The sequence below is a fragment of the Amphiura filiformis genome, chromosome 10, assembly GCF_039555335.1.
Source record: "Amphiura filiformis chromosome 10, Afil_fr2py, whole genome shotgun sequence".
Taxonomy (NCBI): Eukaryota; Metazoa; Echinodermata; class Ophiuroidea; order Amphilepidida; family Amphiuridae; genus Amphiura; species Amphiura filiformis.
This window is the reverse complement of record NC_092637.1, coordinates 20,782,416-20,805,631: the sequence shown is the minus strand read 5'-3', so window position 1 is coordinate 20,805,631 and position 23,216 is coordinate 20,782,416. Positions and strand designations below refer to the sequence as shown.

The window sequence follows — 23,216 nt, the reverse complement described above, 5'->3', positions numbered from 1 at the left end:
ATCTGCAAGATATATTTTGTACATAAACATTATGTAGCCAGGGGTTTCCAGTAATATACAAATCTCATCTTTTTTGACAAAAGTGGGGGATGAGGTTGTGGATCATGAAATGCCCTTTTAAATAGTGGATTTAAAAAAAAAAAAAGATCCAAACTTGGCATTATACCGAATTGCATTATATCTGTGTTCAAAGAGTAGTGAAGGCCTTCTCGATATTCTAGTATGTTGTTCGTACAGGACCTACAATACATTCTTAACCTATATCTTGCAATGTAGCATTTTTTGTAACAATTTTGATATTTATTGGAAAGCCTGCCTCTTCCAAATACAATGGATACTCAGATACTCTTGAAATGTCCAGAATGTGTAGTTTATGACTTGTTATACAATTAATCTACAGATTATTAGGATCTTATGTTGAATTTTGATGTGTCAGACTCATCCATTTTTAAAGAAATCTGATAGGTATCAATCATTTTGTTTAACATTCAAATAATATGGTGAAAAACATGATGTAGGTCTATATTTCGACATGTTTGAATTTATAGCAACTCCAAAATTATTTATAGTTAATTGTACAAACAACATACATTTTATCTAGCACTTTTTTCTTTGATGGCAAGTTTCTTTGAGACACGAATCAGAAATCAATAATAATCTTAATGACCAGCCGTCCCTTATTTGGGACAATAGTCGAGGTCTAATTTAACATTTCCCCATCACTCCAATGTGATATGGAATCTATTATAACTGTTGATGTCCATACATAGTGCAGTAAAATCATGTTTAAAGACTACAAATGTTAACATAATCAAGAGGAATGATGTCATCAATATTCAATTTCTGTTCATTATTTATTCACATTAATGTTATTTAAAGTATTATCATAACCATAGATAAGTGATTCTCTTACTTCAAAAACACACAAATGCATCACCTGTTTTTATCAACTCAAAATCAATATTGGCGACATTAGACTCATTCCTCTTTATCATGTCACAGATAGATTACGCGTATGAAAAGATTTGCATCAGCTTCCTGTACACATAGGTTTTAAAATTCACCATTTAGCACATTCTCTCCTTTTTTGAGAAAAAAAAAATTTAAAAAATGTACAGCATTTATGGTTTTTGGTCAAAGGAAGCGGACATAAACTGTTTGTTTTTGGCCTTATCGAAAATGTGTAGTGGTCCTTATTGTTCCTACAGAATTGTATAGGGAATGGAACATAAAAAATCCTGTAAATATGATATAATTAATCTTGAAACTTTACATCCCTGTGTTTATTTACTAGCAAATTATAAAATTGATGAAAATATTTCGATAAGTTGGCGTAGGGAGAAAGTGAATAAACTAAACCATTACATTCATCATAGCTTTCTACAGTATTAAAAAATGAAAAGTAAGGACCTTAAGTGTAGGGCGTAACTTTTTTCATATCCCTTCATTTAACTGTCACTACTCAATTTTCAAAATGTATTAAAACCCACAAGACCTAATCATAAAGCTTCAAAAGGTGAATATCATCATGATACATAATACTAAAGTTTGTTGGTTTATATAAGACTCTAAACACCGTGTATTGATATAGAATGGCATGCACGCAGTTGGGCACAATGCTTATGCTAGTTTTGCGTTGCGTAATGCGTAACCGGCGCATGCTTATGTGAATTTTCGTGAGCGTGTGTTGGAACTTTATTGACACGTGCAGTAACAAAAGCCGAATAATTTCCGTCTCATATAAGCCAAACAAACTTCATTAAACAAATTTATGAATGTGATGGTTCATGGACAAAAGATGGATTGCTCCCCTTTATGAGACAGGCGAAGAAATGGAACAATCCATCAAAATTTAATTGATTTTTAAGAAAAGTTTATAAAAACTATTATCAATACCTTCCCAATTTATAGGTATACTAACATATTTTGATATCCAGATTTAAAATTGTTTTCAATCATCAGATCATGCTCCAGCTTCAAATACAGTACACCTCAGAACAAATAGTTTTCAGAGTGCTACAAGTGCAATGAAAGTGTTGGAGGTCTTCAGTACCCCTTTGCAAAGAGAGCAAGATTCACAATTTCTACCATTTAGAAGAGGAAAGTTCAAACATGCTTCAAAACCTTCTTGCACATAAATTTGTCCATAATCTGTGATAGGAGTATTGGTTTTCTGCATTATCATACCATGAAGTTTCATAAACAACTTTGTTGATCTTCTTAAACATTTTTTTTTCCAGTTTGGATAACTCAAGTCCTTCAATCTTGCATGATATGTTTGTGGGTTGAACTCTCTCAACAAGTCCATGTGTCAATGTGTCCTTTTCACCTGTAAGGGGAAAAATAAAAATAAAATTATGAAAGGTTAATAGTGAGTGCAAACATTTAACTAAACAAAATAGAACAAACAAAAATAGGGCCGACAGTCCTGAATAGGTCGTACAAAGATATGGGTACATGTAATTGCTCAATTGAATATTCAATCAAAACGATTGAAATTTAATCTTCTGCCGTCCCTAATTAGGTTTCAAATTGTTTACAACTGTAATTTCAGTAGCGATTCAAGTTAGGAGCAAATCTTTTTCAATTGAACATAATTATGCAACACATACCATTTGGCATACATAAGGAGTAACACATGATTGGATAGTGAAATCAGTCAACAAAAAGAGTTAGAGTCAAACAAAAAAAACCCATTTCAATCTATTTAAATTGATTCCTACCATCAATTGTTAAAAGATTGAAATATTTCAAACAACCAATTATTTAAGAGAGTAGTGAACAACCCTATATCCCTACAGCGTTTTTTTAAATCGAAAAAAGGCTACACAGGTGCTAGATTTTTTTTCTCATTCTTTATGGGTTTTTTTTTTTTGCCGATTAGTGGCCCAGAGCCACCCAAAAGGTAAATTCAGCCCTGAATAAACCAGATCTCAGTCTCAAAGTATTGCGAATGACTAGGAATCCTAAAACCACAATTGACTTGTTGACTTGTTGAATGGACTATATAAATAATCTGACAACCCAAAGGTTACGCATTTGAATGCACAAGGAAGTGCGTTCATGAATTGGGGAAGAGAAAGCATTGTTTGATTGTGTTCAATCTTGATCAACAACATACAACAGTATTGTAGGCCTCGAGAGTATCAGACCTGATGGTCTTGGTCATGGCTCTCCTGGTCTCGCGTCCGGTTCGAGATTTAAGAAAACATTAAATTTGACTACAGTTCTTGTCTGTTCTAATCTTAACAGATTTGTTGGAGTGAAGAAACATTTTTTTGTCATTTCACATATTTTTTAAATATTTTTCCTTATATCCCATTGACCCCACTTCCTGCTTGGTTGTTAGCAGACAATCTAGACTTGCTTTTGCCACATATCACTGCAATTACCAATATGTGTCCCTTGAAACGGTTGTGTTCCCCAATGCTCTGAAATCTGCCCTTGTTACGCCATCCTGAAGAAGTCTAGTAACCCAGAAACAATGAAAAATTACAGGCTTATTTCCAACTTGGCGTTTCTAAGTGAGGTCATAAGAGCGCTGCACTATGAAGCAGTATGTTGAGCATTTAAACTCTAGCAATCTATTTGGTCCTTCTCAGTCATACAGGCAGTATCATAGTATTGAGACTGCTTTAACTCGTGTGTATAATGACATCCTCATGGATCTTGACAAGCAAGGTGGTGAGACCAGTCTGGTCCTCTTAGACTTAACTGCAGCCCTCGGCACCATAGACCATAAGGTATTCATTAATCGTCTGAAATCATGCTATGATGTTGGAGGAGTCTAAGTGTCCTTGCTGATGGTGTGTTGTCTCATCCTGTAGAGACTGATTATGGTATGCCACAGGTGAGAGTGTGTGGTCCATTTGTTTTACTCTCTATAGTGCCCACCAAGAGAGCATTATTGAACATGGACTCTCCTGTATGAAGTTTGCAGATGATTCTCAACCTTATATCAGTTTCAATGTCAAAATTAGGACAGTGCTATAGAGAAAGTGATAATTGTGTTAAGGACATTAAAACATGGATGTCCTCTAATTTTCTTGTTTTGAATGACAGCAAAACAGAAATCATTCATTTTACTTCTTGTTTTGCGACGCCTCGCCAATTACCTTCTGTCAGTGTGGGTAAAGCTGCTGTCAATCAGTAAACATTATTTTTCATCAGGTTCGCCTTCATAAATAATAAAGGAGACACATAGAAAAAGTGATCCCGCCTGGGAATCGAACCCAGGACCTCAGGTATACGAGACCTACGCCTTAACCACTTGGCCACGGGAGCTTCATGATTAGGCTGGTTGAAATTCGAACCCATAAGCGGTTATTTAAACGGCCCTAGCTACTATGGGCTATTTGCGGGGAGGAGATAAGTTTAAGTGACCACTTATGTGTTTGAATTTCAACCAGCCTAATCATGAAGCTCCCGTGGCCAAGTGGTTAAGGCGTAGGTCTCGTAAACCTGAGGTCCTGGGTTCAATTCCCAGGCGGGATCACTTTTTTCTACTTGTCTCCTTTATTATTTGCGAAGGCGAACCTGAAGAAAAATAATGTTTACTTATATAATTCCCGTCGATCATGCCACTGTTTTTCCGTGCAAATTTCAACCAGCCTAATCATGAAGCTCCCGTGGCCAAGTGGTTAAGGCGTAGGTCTCGTAAACCTGAGGTCCTGGGTTCGATTCCCAGGCGGGATCACTTTTTCTACTTGTCTCCTTTATTATTTGCAACGGCAAACCTGATGAAAAATAATGTTTACTTATATAATTCCCGTCGATCATGCCACTGTTTTTCCCTGTTGTCAATCCTACACCACAAATCAGGAATCTTGGTGCTGATTTTGATCAACATCTTAGGATGGACAGCATGTCAAAATCCTGTGCTGCGGCACTACATTGAGCAAGATTGGTAAGCTGCGCAGATTCTTTCCTCAATTGGGAGCCAGTGAAGTTGATCGCGTAGAATGGGGGAGTTATGTGATCCCGCTTTTTGGTAAGAGAGATTAGGCGCGCTCATGTTTTGGATTCTCTGAAGCTTGTTGATGTCTAATACTGTGGGAGCCCCTTGCAAAATCTGCTTTTCTACACCTCCGTGTTTCCTGACAATATGGCCAAAGTACTTCAGCTTTCTCTCCATTACAGTTGCTTCTGATGGTTAGACTTGTACCAATCTTGTCGAGGATCCAGGAATTTGTTCTCTCTCTTTCCATGTCACTTGTAGAAGCCTCAGGACTGTAACACCACATCTCAAAAGCATCTACTCTTTTCCTGATAAATATTATCAGCAAATTAGCTCATGAATAATTAATGAGCTCTTAGCCAAATATAATGAAAAATATATTTTGATTTGCATTTTTGAAGTATATGAGTACATCAATGTGGCATTTTCATGCTGTTTTTAAAAAAATACACTGCTGTGTTACTACATATAATTGAAAGAAAGCCGAGTTGATTTGGACTATATTATAATTAAAGGACCTTTTTGGGGCTATTTTAGGGCAATATTTGGCCTAAAAATGGTTAAAATATGCAAGTTTCTGACATTTTAAAATATATTATGATGTGTAAATGGTAGTTATGTTACGAAAAAAGGTTTTATTATTTGCAACGGCAAACCTGATGAAAAATAATGTTTACTTATATAATTCCCGTCGATCATGCCACTGTTTTTTTCCCTGTTGTCAATCCTACACCACAAATCAGGAATCTTGGTGCTGATTTTGATCAACATCTTAGGATGGACAGCATGTCAAAATCCTGTGCTGCGGCACTACATTGAGCAAGATTGGTAAGCATGCAGATTCTTTCCTCAATTGGGAGCCAGTGAAGTTGATCGCGTAGAATGGGGGAGTTATGTGATCCCGCTTTTTGGTAAGAGAGATTAGGCGAGCGCTCATGTTTTGGATTCTCTGAAGCTTGTTGATGTCTAATACTGTGGGAGCCCCTTGCAAAATCTGCTTTTCTACACCTCCGTGTTTCCTGACAATATGGCCAAAGTACTTCAGCTTTCTCTCCATTACAGTTGCTTCTGATGGTTAGACTTGTACCAATCTTGTCGAGGATCCAGGAATTTGTTCTCCTCTCTTTCCATGTCACTTGTAGAAGCCTCAGGACTGTAACACCACATCTCAAAAGCATCTACTCTTTTCCTGATAAATATTATCAGCAAATTAGCTCATGAATAATTAATGAGCTCTTAGCCAAATATAATGAAAAAAATATTTTGATTTGCATTTTTGAAGTATATGAGTACATCAATGTGGCATTTTCATGCTGTTTTAAAAAAAATACACTGCTGTGTTACTACATATAATTGAAAGAAAGCCGAGTTGATTTGGACTATATTATAATTAAAGGACCTTTTTGGGGCTATTTTTAGGGCAATATTTGGCCTAAAAATGGTTAAAATATGCAAGTTTCTGACATTTTAAAATATATTATGATGTGTAAATGGTAGTTATGTTACGAAAAAAGGTTTTTTCTTGATAGAGAAGGGATAAATTATCAAAACTATTCAAAAGATAAGACCTTATTAATTTTGTGTAAATATTATTTTTACATGCATGAAGCCATTCCGTGCCATATGGCATGGAATTGATGTGGGTAATAGAATAGGGTTAAAACCATTAGGCCTATGAAATAAATGCTGTGTCAGACAAAGGCCTTTGAACATGGCAGAAGTTCCAAGTCAGCAAAAACATGAAATCCAGCGATACTGAGGTCTTTATCACTGCTCAGGCCCCAAATCATCATATTGTTTAACCGGGTGATCTCCAGTATAATAGCTACGAGATCTGCCCTAGGTTATGCTTTTGGCAACGAAACTCCAAATATTCCATATTTGAACCCGCATGACAAGATCCCCACTATATTGACAAAAAGATCTAGGCCTATATCTCATGCTCCGTCGGGGCCGGGAACTTGGGCCGTGGAATACCCGGGTTTGCATCAGTTTGTATTGGATATTTGCCCTTGGTGGGCCAGGGAGTGGCTCATGATTTTGCCCGGGAGGGTCCGGGACTGGCCAGGTGTTTACCCTGGACTTGAACTTTTAAACCCCAAATCCCCGGCCATCCTTGGGTACCCAGGGGCCAGGGTTGCATTTGATGTTCATAATTGTTGCTTTTGTTAATTTGCTTGTCAGCATATTGAGATGTTTTTTACGTTTATGTGCTCTATAAATGTGTTCTAATAATAATATATCTGAAGTGACTAATGGTATTTGGGTAAGTTTGCTATTCCAAAGGTTTGCTATTCTGAATGTTCGCTATTCGAAGGTTCACTATTCGAAAATAAAAAGTTCTCTATTGTGAAGGTTTTCTATTCTGAAAACAGAAAAGGTTCTCTATTCCGAATATGGAAAAAGTTCTTTATTCCGAATATGAAAAAATTGTATTCTCTATTCCGAAATTGAAAAAAGGTTCTTTATTCCAAATCAAATCACTGTGCTCTCTATTCCAAATCGACAAAGGGTTCTCTATTCGAATATGAAAAAATGTTCTCCATTCGAAATCTAAAAAAGGTTCTTTATTCGAAATGAGTCACTGTGATCTCTATTCTGAATAATAAAATGTCCTTTTTTTCAAATCTATCATTGTTGAATGATGTTGTGCCCTCTTGCAAAGTCCTTTGGGTTTGGAGGTATGATATAGGCCTGGGCGGTATGATTTAGGGTGTTTTGGCATAGTTTAGGGTTGAACGATATGCCATTGGGTTTTGACAGTGTGTTTGTCTTTACGGAATGAGTTGTGAGAGCACGTAAAAGCCCCATTAAACCTTGGACCGTTTTTCTTACCAGCTTGCATCTAAAACTCTCTATTTGGTACTCTTTATTTACGAAATGGAATGGAGGCGAAATGTCCTGTTTCCCTTTAGTAGAGATAGCAATAACTTCACAGAGCCATCAGCTAACCCCAGTATATAGCATTAACTTTACATAGCCATTAGCTATCTTCAGTAGATAGCAATGACTTCACATAGATATCACCTATCTTCATCAGATAGCAAAGACTTCACATAGTCATCCGCTAATATCAGTAGGTAGCACTGGCATCACATAACCATCTGCTATCTTCAGTAGATAGTGATTTACCATAGCCATCAGCTATCTTCAGTAGATAGAAATGACTTCACATAGCCATCAGCTAACCTCTGAAGATAGCAATGACTTCACAGAGCATATCTTAAATAGATAGCAATGACTTCATATAGCCATCAGCTTTCTTTAGTAGTTGGCAAGGACTCCATATTAGACATCAGCTATATCTTCAGTAGATAATAATGACCTCACATATAAATTTTCACCTAACATCAGCAGATAACAATGACTTCATAGAGCCATCAGCTATCTTGAATAGTTAGCAATAACTTCACATGGCCATTAACTAACATCAGCAGATAGCAATGACGTCACATAGCCTTCCAGCTATCTTTAGCAGATTGTTTCAGTAATACAGTAATCAGCTATCTTCACCAGATAGCAATAACTTCACAGAGCTATCAGCTATCTTCAGTAAAGAGAAACAACTTCACATAGCCATCAGCTAACCTCTGCAGATAGCAGTGACTTCACAGAGCAATCAGCTATCTTCAGTAGATAGCACTGGCTATCAACAGTAGATGGCACTGACTTTACATAGCAATCAGCTATCTTCAGTAGATACCACTGACTTTACATAGCCAACAGCTATCTTCAGTAGATAGTAATGACGTTGCAGAGCAATCAGCTATCTTCATTTGATAGCACTGACTTCACATAGCCATCAGCTATCTTCAGTAGACATTAATGACATATCATAGCCATCAGCTATCCTCAGTAGATAGCAATGGCTTCACAGAGCAATCAGCTATCTTCATTTGATAACACTGCCTTTACATAGCCATCACCTATCTTCAGTAGATAGCAATGTCTTCACATAGCCATCAGCTATTTTCAGTATTTTCAGTAGATAATAATGACATCTTTAGTAGATAAAAACCAAAAATTGACAAATAAAATGGTAAAAAACATAAATATTTGGCCCAAATTTTGTCATTTTCAACATTAAAATGAATTTATATGAAAAGATGCGTAGCTTTATTTGACACCAAAAGACATCAATAGCTCACCAAATACTGATAAAATGGTCAAAATACCAATTAGGATTTTTATTTTAAAATTGAATTAAATTAAATTAAATTATTGGCAAGACATATTTGGAATCTGAAGAATATGGTCTCTTAGGCTAACCATGCAAAATTGTGGTTTAAGTCACATTAAAGATTTCAAAACATTTGAAAAACCAACAATTAAAAATGGTAAAAAAAACATGATTTTTGTCTTCTTTTAATATAGGTTTTCTCAGTTAATTTAACACATTTTTTGTTATATTTAATATCCCGTTAAGTTTGAATTCGTCCTTAAAATTTGGAAGTGTCTATTTGTAAACTTAAATTTCGTCTTTGGTCAAATAAATTCATATTTTGATCAAAAAGATTCATACAGTGTTCATTTGATTTCGTCCTAGAGCGCATTGAAATCGTCTCACCTGCTGCATGGACAGTACTTGCACAAATATAATTCGTCTTTGTTCATTAATTTTCATGCTTTGATCAAAGCAATTCGTCCTCCATAATGCATTGTAGGCCTTCATTAATTACATCTTAGATTGCAACCACTGGTATTGAGTTCTCCCTAGTGTTATTTCGATTCAGAAAATGAATTTCAATTCAATTCAGATTCAGATTCACCTTCTTATATATAAAATCATTTTGATGCAATTTCAATTCAGTCTTCTCTACTTTAAATCACTTTTTTTTGTCAATTCCAATTCAATGCATTGAAATTAACTGCTAACCAATTTCAATTCCAATTCACAGTATTTGAATTCAATTCCAATTCACAGCATTTGAATTCAATGCATATTCAAATTCAATTCTTATTACCAACACTGATATATTTTACCGGGCATTTGGCTAAAAGCAGTTCAGGGAGAATGTTCATTGTAACTGATAAGCTGACAATACAGGTGAAATGGTAGCATCAAATACATGTTGTATGCATTTTCGATTCAATGAATTGAATTGAAATGAACAAAAATACATTTCGATTCAATGCATTGAATTGAAATGAAAGAATAAAAACATTGAATTTAATGAATTTAATTGAATTCAAATAAAAAAAAACATTTCGATTCACTTCACTGAATTGCACTGAAAAATGGCCTAAATCAAATTCAATTCCTATTCCAATGCATTGAAATAACACTAGTTCTCACCTTGCTGATATAAATCCGAACAGATGTGTCTAAAATTATTCTGACCAAATAACAGTTGTCACAATATATAATATGGGAGCGAGACAAAGAGGGCCATACAACCACATTTGAAATATATAATGATATAAAAATTAGAAAGAAACAAAAAACTAAAAAAAAAGAACAAAAAGAAAAAGAAATAACAAAGAAAGAAAACAAAATAAAGAAATATGAAATATATAAAAATGGAAAGATAAACAGAAAGAATGAAAGAGAGAAAGACAGAAAGAAAAAGAAAATATGCAGGCCTACTTCTACATGCTTTATGTTAAAGACGAAATTAAATGACCCGAATATGAAAAGATTTGATCAAAGACGAAATATATTTACACATTAAGTTGATAACCCCTACAATGGACGAAATTTAAATACATTTTGACGAAATTAAATGAACATTGTATGAATACGTTTGATCAAAATATGAATTTATTTGACCAAAGACGAAATTTAAGTTTACAAATAGACACTTCAAAATTTTATGGACGAATTCAAACTTAACGGGATATTAAATATAACGAAAAATGTGTTAAATTAACTGAGAAAACATATATCAAAATTACTTTATACTGTATTTAATCAAATACTACACAAGATAGCATGGAAATATCGGCATTTTTGAAACATCTTGGTTGAAAAAAGTGGTGTGGGGGCCTTTATTTGAGGGGGCCACTATTTGACAAAATATGGTATATGAAAAAGATTTATTGTCATAAACAGTTGCATTGCTTTAATTTGACACCAACAAGACATCAATAGCTTGCCAAATACTGTATAATCAAAATATATACTAATTTTGAGGATTTCTCTTTTAATATGGAGGTTTTGTTAAAAAGTGTATCACCCCCATGGCCAGTGCTTTGGCAAATAAGAAATTGATTTTTGCATTCTCTGGAAAATTCTAAATAAGATAGACCCTGTCAGAATTTTGCACTTGAAGGGGTACGAAAAGTATGTTAAGGTGTAAATATGCATGATTTGCGCATTAAAGTAATCCCTGGTGAGCAGCAATTGAAGAAAAAATCGGTGTTCATATCAGAGAGATTTAAGTCCGGTAGTAAGGCGTTCCACAAGGAGTACACCCCTCCAACCCCCACCCCACAAAAAGCATTATTGAATACAGAACAGAATTCTTACCTTGTCAACACAGCCCGATCATCTGGGCTACTAAATGTGCAATACATTCTTTGTCATTCATGACCTGCCCCTCAGCCCTCACCAACTGAAGATGAAAACTGTATCATCATCAGACACAATCATCTGAGTAGAACTCAGATTGGTTGGATTACTATACCTGTGAAAGTAAATTTAATATAGGCTTAACTAATTTAAATATCTTGTCAATGATAAAATAGAATGTTGCATAGTGTATAAATGAACATAAATATATACAATATAAATTTATAATTTATATATTGTGTCACATATGAGCTATCTACAGTAGATAGCTCATAGTCAGCAGCATTGCTGACTATGAACAAATATAATGGCCTACAGACAGATAACTTCGATTATATTTATAAATACATATTTATAAATTATGCACGTGACCCATGGACGTGACATACCAAGACCACCAAGTGTGACCAAATCCTCATGCTATTGACCACTGTACAGGATAGGAACTTTTCAGATAAATATCATCAAAGTTCAGTCAAACTTAAATAGCAAATTTATTACACATTGGGGATTTGAATTTCTGATATGTTATAAAAAACAATGGAAACGTTTACAATAATATCACAAAGTTGAACAAAGTAGACAATTTTTGTGGCTAAATCTGGTGTCATGTACCGCCTTTGCATTCAGAATGTACAGGAAGACCAGGTCACTTCCAGACTTCCTGTCTACAAGCTGTTATGGCAGCACAAATGTGGCACGGTGGCTCAGTGGTTACGGCCTTGGACTCATAATCTGAGAGCTTGCACGACGTGCGTGGGTTCGATTCCCCGTCCCACCACCGTGTTTGCGCCCTTGGGCAAGGCGCTTTGCCTCGCTTGCCTCACCCCACCCAGGTGCAATGGGAAGCTGTTAGGGGTAGTCACAGTCGTTGTACTGATGGACCCTGCGCCACTTGTAGGCTGCAAACGTGGTTCCGACATATTCTAATGACGGCGGAATAAATGTAAAGCGCTTAGAGGCTGTTTACGGCATAAAGCGCTATATAAATGTCTACATTTTTTTTTTTTTTGTCTGATCAGATGCTTGGTTTAAAAATACGTATTTATGAAAATAGTCGAAGCACACTGACAGAAGAATTGAGAAGAAAGCAGGAATTTAAGCAAAAATGTATAGTACAAGTGATTCTGATTTACATGAGTGTGGGTGTGTATGTGTGTAAGTTTAGGAGTGCTCTGGTCAACATGGTAATTTATATTGAGCGCGATCAGATGGCTGTCCCTATGAACAACACCCCTTCTGTACATGTACCGGTAATCTAAAACCCTGATGTGACTATACTTCATTATAAGCCCAGACGATCATGCCAAAGGTATTGAGCAGCCTATAATCACATGTCATCTGACCAGAGGATAATTTAAGCACTACCCAACACTACACTGTGGTCAACTTGCGGTTAGCACTGCTCCATAACTGAATAATGATCAGTAGGACATTCTTCATATTCAAATTGCAATTCGATATGTCTGATGTGCTCTCATGTCCCACAAAAAAAACATATCCCTTAAAGTAACTCTTGAGTTTTCTATTGTTTTATGACGTATCGTTTGTCGAGTCCGGACTCTGGGCCACTTTTTGTCCGACTCGGCTCGGACTCGGACAGAAAAAGGATTCAGACTTAAAGCCGAGTCCGGTCCCAGTTCACTACAGATAAATCCATACAAATTGTGAAATAATTGTCCAAAAATGTCAAATTCAATCTAATTTTGATTGAAAATTGATTGATTTCACTTATGTGCCCATGTTCCTTCATGTACTTGATTGAGGGCTGTCAAATCTCTCAAATATCTATCCACCAAATTATTTAGGTTTCTCTGTCACCATCATAAATGAAATAAAACAGGTCTTGATAATTAATTATTCATAATTTATAAAATAAAAATTGACTCAAAATATCTGAAAGTGAATACATGTAGGCCTATTTGCAGAATAAAATGGTAAACTGGGAAAAATTTCAACACATTATCTTGTGATGTTTCTCTGAAGGGTGATTTGTTTTTATTATAATTATAGATAATGATGTTATTTTTCTATAATTTATTCCCCCTCTGAGTACATTGCCCTTGCATGTATGATGCACAAACCTATTGACACTTTCCAGGTCCCTGCATACATGTGAGTTGAGTTCCATGTAGTGTGTTTTGCATACACACCCCCACAAACAACCCACATGACCGCTGTATGACACTTGTAGTACTACTGTGTAGGGGTGTATGTTGGCTTTTAGATACCAACGAATGGGGACATGTTCTGGTCTAAAACCAACCAAACAGGGACATCTGATGACCGGGGACAAGGGATCGCATTCTTGTAAGTCTGCATGTAAGGGGGACACCTTATCCCTTTGGTTTGGACCCCTTAAATTGTTGGTGATGTGAATTGTAAAAGAAGAGAGAAGAAGAGTCTGGCTACATAAACACAACATTACTGAGGGTTATTTTCCTCAGGGGGAGCACTTTAATATGAAATAGATATGGGCATATAAGTGTAGGTATGGCACTTTCACAGTGAACATGGTAAAGAACAAATTTAAATAATGGGGTCATTGGGAGAGAGACCGACTGTTTGGACCTAACTAAATTAGGTGGGCATTGGGCGAGAATATGACTTTTCTAGTTCTAAATGCTTTCAAGTTGCTTTTATTTTGACATAACAAAAGCAGTGATAAATGAGAGCTTGACTTGGCACCCCACTTGGCTCAGATAGATACAAAGGGACTCGGCTCTGTCTTGGATAAGGTGGACTGGTGTACAAGTCTCTCAAAGTTGTTATAAATCATATGAATTTACAGATTAACAGCTATGTATGTAATGCATCATAGTAGTCCCAAACAAAATGTTTGGTAGACTCATAACCGTGCGATCTTACCTTTCCGATGTTGATTAAGATACTTCTTGCATCGATCCCGAGATGCGGAAAAAAAACCAATAGTCATTTTGTCCCACATAAATGAATAAATAACAAAACCCCGATCCCGAGTGGACTCACCCATTCGGTGACGCACACACGATAATCATCCCTTATCCGACTTGGGCAGCCCCTACCGCCAAACTTGTAGGGGGCGGGGGTCTGGGATAATCAATATCGAAAGGTAAGATCGCGACGGTTATGAGTCTACCAAACATTTTTGTTTGGGACTAGACTCAGTACACCGGTCGATCTTACCGCTTCCGATGTTGATTAAGATACTTCTTGCATCAACATCTGAAAGATCGATCTAGCAAGTAACCGACGGATGGAGGTACAAGATTGGCCAGCATCTGATAAGGATCGGGAGAGTGGGTAGCATGGTAATCGCGAGGTCAAACTATTTCCCCCCTCACGGCCGGAAACAGAAAGACTACGTGAACAGACAAAACCCTGAACTGAAAGTGCAGTGGTTAAGAATAGAAACACTGGTTCTTACCATGTTGGAATTCTGATTGTCCATAAAACACCTGATACCCAACCACCATCTTCTCTCCGCAGAATAGCCCTGGAGAACTTATCGCCTGGTCGTTGGTTTACGTCTTTGTAGTAAACCGCGGAAAGGCACGACGGGTTCTTCCAAGACACAGCCTGACAAATCTCTTCAATGGGGACCCCCTATGGTAGGCCCACGAAGATGAGATAGATCTGGTTGAGTGGGCCTTGGGGCGCAGCGCCTTTTGCCGCCCCGAGTCCACTAACACCTGGACCAGCCACCGTGCCAGAGTCTGTTTAGCGGCTGGACCGTGCGGTTCTGCGTGAGTGATAAATAAGCGGTCATGAGCCCCTCTTAAGGTTTGTGTTCGCCAAGGTAGTGCTGTAGCGCCTCACCGGGCACCACAACCTGTCTTCGGCTATTGACGAACCCTGCCCAATACTGGGGAGCAAGAGGGGCGAGAGGCGGAATGAACTTCGCTCATTTTTTGCAAGGAAATCCGGGCGAAGAAACAGCGTCGCTCCGTTGTTAGTAACTACGGAGGCTGACTTCGAGACTGCGTGCAACACTGAGCAGCGCCGTCCCGAAGCCAACGCCAGAAGAAAGGCCGCCTTAATAGTGACGTATTTAAGGGTCGCTTTTGACAGGGGCTCAAAAGGGGACCCTTAATATACTCCAAGACTGTGTTGAGGTCCCATGGAGGGACCACCTTCCTTTCGGGCGGGCGCCGTTGAACATACCGTCGAGAAGAAGACTTAGGGACCCATCTGAATTGATAGTCGACCCGTCTTCGAATCCTCGATGAATCGAGAGAATGGCTGACTTATAGTTGGCTATCGTTGCCTGCTGAAGTCCTGACCTGAACTTTTCTGTCAGAAAATCTGCCACTAGAGGCACAGGGGCTCTAGTGGGAGATGTATTTCTCTCATTGCACCATGCGTAGTAGGGAGCCAAACGCTGACTATACGTACGGAGGGTAGACTCTCGTCTACCCCCGGCGATGAGAGAAGCAGCTTCTGATGAAAAGCCTCCCTCCGCCGCACGTTCACTGATAAGGGCCATGCAGCTAACTGCAGGTGCTCTAGTGGTAGACTTGGTACCTCTCCTCCGGGCATCCGGAGTAGATTTGGTAACTCGGGGAGGACTCGCGGCTGTGCCGCTAGTAGATCCACCATCGGTCGAAACCACAGGTGTTTCGCCAGAACGGTGCTATCAGAATGACGTTGCAATCCTCCCTCCCGATCTTGGTCACCACCCTTGCGAGCAGTGAGATCGGGGGGAAAGCGTAAGCAGTCATTCCTCCCCAGTCTACGGACAGCGCATCCACGGCGAATGCCTGTGGGTCTGCGACCCTCGAGCAGTACACCGGCAGCTGATGATTGCGATGAGATGCGAACAAATCTATCGAGGGGTGGTACATCACCCGAAGATCGCCTGGGCGACCTGCGGAGCAAGGGACCATTCTGTAGGTCCCGACACCTTTCCACGTGACAGATCGTCCGCGAGGATGTTGGTGACTCCGCTATGTGCATCGCTCTCAACGTAATCTGCCTGGCCTTGCACCACCCTATCAGGCGAGTGCGTGCAGGCACAACCGTGGTGACCTGGTGCCCCTTGTCTGTTGAGGTAGGCCACCACGGTTGTGTTGTCCGCTTGGACAACGATATGAGATCCACGATCACCTTCTCGAAATGCTGGAGAGTTCTCTCCACTGCCCAAAGTTCGAGAAGGTTGATATGGAACTCCGCCTCCGTGGCCGACCATAGGCCCGAGACTGAGTCCTCATGGATGTGGCCCCCCAGCCCAGCTTTGACGCGTCGGTCGTCACCACGTGACGCACCGCTGGTGCAGGGAACCTGACACCTTGAGTCAAATTGGGCTGATGGGTCCACCACCAGAGTTCTCTCGCGATCTCCGACATCGGAACCGCGAGGGATATTGGGTGACGACTGGGCCTGTAAAAGGCTAGAAGGTGTAGTTGTATAGGCCTCATGTGAAAGCGGCAGTACGGCACGAGGTCTACCATACTGGCCATAAGGCCCAAAACCTTCATCCATGCCACAGCTGGTGCTCCCTCTGACTCGGCCAAGAGTCGGGCACACCTCGCCATGTTCGTCACCCTCTCGGGTGAGGGCGCCGCGATCCCTCCTTGAGGTTGATCTGGGCCCCTAAGAATAGTGGTGTTCATGTCGGGACCAAATTGGATTTCTTGACGTTGATCAGAAATCCCAGGTCCGCACCGCACGGACTACTAACTCCACGAGACACTGTGTCTCCAGTGGGGTGCGTCCGTAAATGAACCAATCGCCCAGGTAGCAACACATGTTGACTCCCCTGCGCTTCAGGTACGCTGCCACCGCCCTGACCAGGAGTGTAAACACTCTGGGGGAGGTGGACAAGCCGAATGGCAGGCATCGAAACTGGTAAGTTTGACCCTGTCCCTTGAAGCGTAGAAACCTCTGATCTTGAGGTGCGAACGGAACATGCAGATATGCGTCCGAGAGATCTAGCGATGCCGCCCACATACCCTTGATGGGGCAGGCTAGCACCGAGCGCGAGTCTCCATTCTGAACCTCTTGGGCCTGATGAACTCGCTCAACGGCTTGAGGTTCAGAATGGGCCTCAGTCGCCGGTCTTCTTTGGAGCCAGAAAAAGTGCTCCAAAACCCCTTGGTGAAAGGGGGTAGACCGGGACAATCGCTTGCTTCGTGAGAAGCTGAGTGACCTCTGACAGTAGTGCCCGACGCTGGGGGCGTCTGGCGGCACTACTGTGGACCTCTGAATCGTGTAGGCGCACGAGGGGTGGCTGGTAAATTCCAGCCTGTAACCCCCACTGACCACTGACAATACCCAGGCGCCCGGTGAGAGGGCATGCCATCTCTGGGCGTAATGCACAGCGGCCGCCCACAGGGGAATCCCTGTGGAAGTCCAAGGCCTGCCGGCATGGACTGTCGACCGCCGTGCCCTCAGGACCGATCTGGTTTGCCACCCTTAGAAGAACGGCTCTTCTTAGGGGCTTGCCATACGATCCAGCACTACTCTTGCGCTTCCCAGATTTTTGGGAGGTGCTGGAGTAGCCTCGGCTCGGGTGTAGTCTGTGGTGCGCGCCCTGCTGAAGCCGGAGCTGGCGCTGAAGAACGCTTAGAAGACTTCTTCTTCTTGTGCTTCTTCTTCGCTTTTACTGCCCTTCCCTTGGTCAGGGCAGCCTCTGACTTCTTCAGAGTGCTCTCATTGGTGGCCTTCTTCGCCCGGTCCTCCACCGTAGCGCAAAAGGCCTGTCCAAAGAGTAGCCCCTGTCCCACCGAGTCTGACTTCTTCATTGCTTCAGCAAAGTCGGAGCCGTAAGTTGACTGGAGGGACAGACAGGCATTCTCCGGCGGCGAGATGACATCCTATGGGCTAGGCCCATAGAACTCTCGTTGAGGTTAGCTGTTAGCACCGCTAACAGATTAACCTCGCGGAAGAGTTCCGACGTTGCCCCGTGGTCGTTCGCTACCTTCCTACCGAGGTGCTCGGCAAGCGTGGTAGCGCCGCTAGAGACTCTGACACGCGAGCGTGCTCGCTTATCGATGAGCTTTAGCTCCTCCTCCCACTGGGGGGAGAACGACCCGTGCGCCTTGGCCGCTAGCGGCAGGCGCTTGGCAAGGTCTGGATCCATGTCAGGGACCCTGAGGTAGGTTTCAGTAGTCCTCCTGCGAAACACGCAGTGGAAGCGTGCAAGCACGCGGGCGCCGAAGCTCCAGCGAGCCTGAAAGCCCTACGAAACCTACCCTTGAGGTCCGGGAATGCAAGTGCGGGCGACCCTTGTGTGGACGCGCTAGCTGGGCATCCTACTGAAAAGATGCCCTGGTCCTCCTGAACGGACTCCTCCTGAGAGAAAGCCAGGCCCAAACCTTGGGCCACACGGCTCATCACCTCAGCGGTGTCCGCAGGCAGACCATTGCTAGCGAAGTTCCTCACGGGAAGCGGGGAAGGATACCTGAAGCTAGCTGCACAGTCTCATCAGACTGTGAGTCGCTACTGGTTTCATCTTCCGACTCCTTTCCCTCGCCTTCAGACTCTGACTCACTCTCTGATGAGGAAGAGATCTGACGACGGGCATCTGAAGGTGGACAGGAGGTGTCGCCACCGTGTGGCTAGCCAACTGAACACCAGCAGAAGAGGGAGTACTCCCGCTCGACCCCGAGACGCTAGCTATAGCACCCCGGCGCCCGCACGCTCTCGCTGCTGTCGCCCTAGCCATAGCAGTGTGCGGCCGACCCTGAGCTGTATCAGGGTTAGCCACTCCCCGCCCGGGTTGGGTAACAGCTGGTGGTACTGCTTGCCCAACGCTAGGCGGCACTTACCACGGTGCTAGACCGTGGAAGAAACCACCCTGCGGCGGATACCACGGCGCATACCCTGTTGGTAGCTGACCCTGAAAGGATCCGCCACCAGGGAAACCCCATGGAGCAGCAGTACCAGTACCGCCTCCCCCTGTTGCCACAGAGACTGTGGTAACCAGGACGCGAAAAGTACTGCGGTACCTGCGTGGTTGTAGCGTAGGTGCCCGGTAGGGCTCCGGCCGCGCACCACTGTACCCATGCCTCACAGCGCCCCCGCTAGAGGATCAAGCGTGTGTATGGGTACCCGCTATACTGGCTGTCCCTTGGCTAAAAGGAGCTTGCCTAGTATCACGGGTAGCGGAGCGTGTATACCCTCGATCAGTCACCTCGCTACCTGAATAGGCAGTATCAATCAATGGAGCCATGCTCCGCTGAATAGATAGTGATCGATCATAAGAGGGTAATTGACCCATTGACTGTAATGGATCACCCACGCTCTGCTGGCTCTCGAGGACATAAGTGGGTTGTTGATCAGCCAGGCTGTTCAAACTACCTACCCTAACCTCTTGAGCCTCGCCCAAGGTCGCTGTGTGTGGCGGACCACTCACGGCAGCTATGGGCGCGTGCATAGTGGCTACCACTGAAGTCAAGCCGTAGCTCGTCTCGGTAGCTGCCCCTGTTTGCACTTGGGTCGCTGTCCCGTCAGAGACTGCGAGCCCAACCCCGGTATAGCCGCTAGCCAGTCCCGGAGGACAGCCGGCAGCCATTCCAAGGCCCAGGGAATCACCCGGCGGTCCCACCATGGAACGCTGCCGTGTGACAACCCCAGTTGGTTCTGCTAAGACTACACCCAAGCGTTAGCCCCGGTATCGCTCTCTGTTAAACCCATGCACGCGTTTTCATTCGGCCCTTGCGGGAACGAAAAGCGTGCTGCGTGTCGTGGATCAACCCAGGCAAGCCCGGGTTCCACTGGCACGCGCGCGTGCTACAGACCGGCCGAGGCAAGTCCGCTGCGCGCTGTATGCTAGATTCAACCCAGGCAAGCCCGGGTACCCTTGGCATACTGTCCGTCGCCGGCTACTTCGCTGGTGCTAGACCCGCCGTCGCCAGCAATAGACGGGTGTCCACCTGCAAGAAACTCGCTAGAGATCTCACTGGTAGACTGGTACTCGCCTGTTAGGGCAAGTACCGCCCTGCTGCCTGCTACTAGCTTAGACGTTAAGTCAGTGCTTTCGCTGGCTGTTAGGCCTTCGGGCTCGCTAGCAGTCCCGGAGGGTCCGCCTGCTTGCCGGGACCGGAGCCCCAGAGGTTACCTTAGCGTGGCCCTTGCCGGCCGCGCTAGTACCTACCATATCAATCTTACCTGTAGGCTTCTGTTTCTTAGTCTTCGCCTTCTGTCTGTGTCGAAGACCCAAACGAAGCGCTACTTTCTAAATCCTCAAGTGGATGTCCGATAAGCCTATGCAAAAGGAAGCACACTTATTTGATTTAGAGCAATCCCTGTGGGTGTAGCAGAGTGGATGCGGGTCCCACTCTGCCACAAGGGAAGGGCATGATTGACAAGGCCTGGACATTGTAGTAATCGGGGAGCGTACAGCACTACCCCCCCGAACACAAGCTCAAGCCCAATAAACAGACCTACACGCACAGTGGCTGTCGCTGATGTAGTGGTATGATATAAAAATATATATACAAAGGGATGAAAAACTGAAAACCTTTTGGTATAGATTTGTCAGGCTGGTCCTTCGAAACCCACGAACTCTTAGCAGTAACTCGTCATCAGACGCGTACTGAAAGATATAACGATAGAGCACACCATAAACATAGCGATAATCACTCACCATACATGTATACACAGTACTGTACAAACATCTATTGTAACTTACTAGTCTGCTATAGTTGTTTTACGTGAGAACAAAAATAAAATGGCGCCCTAAGGGCGGCTATTTGAAAACGTGTGTCCCGTATACTAACGGAAACACACATACAAGCTAAGTTTTTGGATCGCTTTTTGTCACTTTTCTAGCCGAAAAATGTCGTCAAAACTATCTCCTAGCGCATTATACTGGTTGGTTTTTACCTCAGTGTAACAAACAAACTGTATATCTCTGGCCCTTTGGTTCAGTAATGATACTTAGCGTTGGTAAAGAAAAATCCACACGCCTATCTCATCTAGAAACCAAGGAGGATAAGGGATGATTATCGTGGTGACGTCACCGAATGGGTGAGTCCACTCGGGGATCGGGTTTTTTTGTTATTTATTCATTTATGTGGGACAAAATGACTATTGGTTTTTTCCGTATCTCGGGATCGATGCAAGAAGTATCTTAATCACATCGGAAACGGTAAGATCGACCGGTGTACTGAGTCTTCTGATTTCAACTTACTTGACTGCTGAATTCAGGGTTTTTAATATACACCCATTTCCCCAAGTTGAGCCAATTTCAGATTGCTTGATAAGTGGTCAAAAGGATGTCGGTTGTTTGTCTCCGCAAGCCCTTCTGACACTTCCTAGTATCTCTTCAACATTTCCCCTGTAAATAACAAAAAAACAACACAACAATTACATGTATATGTATGCCCTTTATTCTTGGAAAGAAAAGAAATATACTTAACAATGCATATGATACAGTATTTAACACGAAACGCTTAAACAGAAAACGTTTAAATGTCAAGTTATAGAGGGTATGTAAATTTAATAACATTTAGAAAATATTTTTGAATTCTTTTTGGCAAAACAATCTAAGACAATGTTATCAAGTGTTGACAAAATGTTTTTCAAACATGTTTCCTAAAAAAATAATATTTTACAACATTTTTGTATTGTTTAAAGGAGTATTTTGTGATCCTAGCATGCTCTTATTATGACATTTGTCAGTAGATATCCATGAAAAAAGCTTATTCCCAAAATTTCAGTTGATTCCGATTTTGCGTAAACTTGTGAGTTATGCATGATTATGTGTATTACACTGCTCCATAGACAATGTGTTGTAATTTGTAAATTGTAAAAGTCAAAATTTGACCTCATGATATATTTTGTACTATCACACTCATAGGCAGGTAATATTTGTATACTATCACATGGCATGAATAGTAAAAATATATCAATTGGTCAAATTTTGACTGTTCTATTTCACTCGGCTACGGCTACGCCTTGTGAAATAGAAAAACCCAAATTTGACCTCATTATATATTTTGTACTATCACACTCATAAAGGCATGTAATATTTGTATACTGGTATACCAGAACGAAATTCAAATTTCAAAATATCTTTGCTAAACGAATTAATCTGCAAGAAATATTTTGTACATAAACATTATGTACCCAGAGGTTTCCAATGATATAAAAATCTAAACTTTTTTTTGAGAAAAGTGGGGGGATGTTGCTGTGGATCACGAAATGCCCTTTTAAGATGTTTTGAATGCATTTAAAAATAAAATAGCTTGGACTCTTACATAAATGTTAGTTTTGACATGCAAAATGTTGCCTTTTTCTGCAATTAAGTTAAAACATTTAACTATCTAGTTACCTTTAGGTGTCATCGGTTGCAAGTACTTTCAAGAGCACTCTCACTCAGAAGGACAATGAAAAATAAAACTTTTGCCTGTTACCATGGCAACAAGCAAAAATTTACAATATCACCCAAAGTGATAGTGTCCAATTATCTTTCATCAAAAAAAATTAGCCAAAGCAAAAATTTCTTCTTGACCGATCACGCTGAGGGTAAATATTTAGGTGCACTAATTACCTACTGCAACTGATTGAGAAAACAATGTGAGGATCAGTATAATTTGGGAGGGTAAAATAATGTATAAGCTGTAAAATATGCAAGTGTCTGTCATGTATAACATACAAATTTCAAAAAAAATTAAAAATTAGAAATACGAACATCAACTCATTTCTTTATTTTTTTAAATGTGTCTGTCAAAAGTAACATAAGCAATATACACCAATCCGAGAAGCGTTTACTGTATTTGGCCCTCTATTGACGGCAACACAGATGTACCAGAGCGGGAGATT

General features: G+C 41.4%; 1 long non-coding RNA gene and 2 other non-coding genes across 4 annotated transcripts in view; 2 read left to right on the top strand and 1 right to left on the bottom strand.

The window, feature by feature from the left end:
• Positions 1-1,902: 1,902 nt before the first annotated feature.
• Positions 1,903-23,216, bottom strand: part of LOC140162635 (uncharacterized) — a 35,835-nt gene continuing 14,521 nt past the window's right edge. For both annotated transcript variants that reach the window (XR_011860311.1, XR_011860312.1), the window contains exons 3-5: positions 21,583-21,729; positions 11,427-11,583; positions 1,903-2,329 (exon numbers count right to left, since the gene is read on the bottom strand). This is a non-coding gene — a long non-coding RNA (uncharacterized lncRNA). The remainder of the gene's footprint in view (positions 2,330-11,426; positions 11,584-21,582; positions 21,730-23,216) is intronic.
• On the top strand, positions 4,422-4,495 carry Trnat-cgu (transfer RNA threonine (anticodon CGU)). Its single transcript has one exon. It is a non-coding gene; the product is annotated as a tRNA-Thr (tRNA).
• Positions 4,623-4,696, top strand: Trnat-cgu (transfer RNA threonine (anticodon CGU)). The gene has a single exon. It is a non-coding gene; the product is annotated as a tRNA-Thr (tRNA).